This window comes from Homarus americanus, unplaced genomic scaffold, assembly GCF_018991925.1.
Source record: "Homarus americanus isolate GMGI-L3 unplaced genomic scaffold, GMGI_Hamer_2.0 scaffold49667, whole genome shotgun sequence".
Lineage (NCBI taxonomy): Eukaryota > Metazoa > Arthropoda > Malacostraca > Decapoda > Nephropidae > Homarus > Homarus americanus.
The window spans coordinates 8,613,927-8,616,351 of NW_024738608.1; positions in this window are offsets into that span (position 1 = coordinate 8,613,927).

Consider the following 2,425-nt stretch of genomic DNA (forward strand, 5'->3'; position numbering starts at 1 on the left):
ATTATCGCGGAACGATATTCAGTTGGGGTTTAAATAATATATATATTGGTTGAAAACGAACGAAGAATCAACTATAGTATGCCAATTTGAACTATTAATTAAATATAAAAGTGAAATAATTAGACTAAAATTTAAGCGGGTTCGTTTCAAAAGTTGATATGAAGGAGGTGAAATATTATGTTTATGTTACTTTTACTTACTTTTCTTCACCACTAATCGGCTCGTTAGCCGCTTGGGCGATCGGTCACGTCTCTGTCACGCACTGTTGGCAAGTACTGGGCATGCACCGGCTCCTGAATGTACCTGAACCCGCTCCAGTGTTGGTCAAGTCTTCTCTTGAAAGAGCTCACACTCGGTGCCGTCACAACACTCTGGTAGATTGTTCCAAGAGTTCACAACTCTCACTCCGAAAAAGTTTGCCCTCAGTTTTCTGGACTTGCGGCTTCTTCAATCTTGAGCTGTGACCCCTTGTGGCCTGATTTACCTTCTCCTCGCAATGGCCCGAGAACTTCAGCTCATTGTCAACATACACACCTACTGTAGGTCCTTCGCACATCCAGTCTCAAATAGTGCAGTTTCTTCATTCCGTTGGGACATATGATACGCCTCCTTACCGTTGGTACATCCCAGGTGCATCCTCTTACACTTCGTGACATTGAATCACAGCAGCCATTTCTTCGACCATTCTTGGAGCCCGCAGAGGTCCTTCTGCAGCTCTTCACAGTCCGCTTGGTTCTTGATTTCCCGAAATAACTTGGCGTCATCGGCAAACATTTGTATGGAGGAGTGTACAACGTCAGGCATGTCATTTATGAAACAAACAAACAACAGCGGGCCCTATACACTGCCCTGTGGTACCCCGCTTGTGACAGGTACGGATGATGAATTGGTGCCATTAATCACCACACACTGCTTGCGGTCATGTAGAAAGTCTTCTATCCACGCAAGGACATTTCCCAGAAATTCGTACCCTTCCAGTTTGATTTTCAGCCTTTCGTGGGGTACACTGTCGAAAGCCTTGGCAAAATCTAGGTAAATATTGTCGATATTGCCACCCCATTCCAGAATATGGGTCCAAATATCCAATAGGCTTGTGTGTCCAAATTCAAGCCCGCTCCTTTAAACGATAGGCATTAAACCCTCTGGCACTAATGCGTAACCGTAGACTTTCAGGGGCCATGGATCTACAATTATACACATCTTGATCTGCCCAATATTTGTCTTGCGGTTTCTCGAAGGTCAGCATGTTTAGAGATAGTAGGACGTAAGTAGCTACCAAACTGAGAGTCTGTGGATTTGTACTGACCACGGTCGTATATATTAGTTATCGCAAAATCAGACAATTCATATTACGCTCAATAGCACATAAAACATGTAACTATAAATTCATTTGTCCCCCATCTGGAACGTCCATTTTCTCACCGCTTCAGTACGCCTGAGTTCTCCGTTTTCTCTCAAATAGTACCGAGACTGATATATTTTCAATACCTCATATCGTGTACAAAGATTTGAAATTGAGAGTGAATGTATATTTTTTCCATTAAGTTAGATATGTCTGATTACAGATAAAACATTCAAGATCCTTTGTGAATGATGTTTAAAGCTTCAACTGAATTTACTTTCAGTGAAATTGTCAAATATGATCAGAGTTTTGAGTCAGTCAGTCGAAGGACGTATCATGATGTCCTTGGAAACGCCCTGAGTTTCCAAATTGTTGCTGCACTTAGATCACTTTGATTCCCAATCATCAGAGAATCTGATGCTTGTATTGAAATTATTGTCAGTTTTGTATTTTTGGAAAGTAATTAATATCTTGAAAGAATATCTTTTTACTTTTTACTTTCATCCTCTTCGCCACTGATCGGCTTGTTAGCCGCTTGGGCGATCGGTCACGTCTCTTTTCATTTATCTTCTTCACCAAAAGATCTGCTCGCTAGCCGCCCGGGCGATCGGTCACGTCTCTGTCACGCACTGTTGGCAAATACTGGGCATGCACCGGCTCCTGAATGTACCTGAACCTGCTCCAGTGTTGGTCAAGTCTTGTCTTGAAAGAGCTCACACTCGGTGCCGTCACAACACTCTCTGGTAGATTGTTCCAAGAGTTTACAACCCTCACTCCAAAAAAGTTTGCCCTCACGTTTTTCTGGACTTGAAGCTTCTTCAATCTTGAGCTGTGACCCCTTGTGGGGCGAGCGTCCGCCAGCTCCAAGTAAGGGCACTCAACTGAGTAGTGCCCCCTGAGATGATTATACACCTCAACTAGGTCCCCCCTTGCCCGTTTGTAGTATAAGCTAGGCAAGTTCAGGCGCTCCAATCTCTCAGGGTAGCTGAGGTGCCGAAGTGCAGGCACCAGTCTGGTGGCCCTCCTTTGAACATTTTCAACCAATTGACAGTCCCTAGCATATCTCGGGGACCAGATGGGGTG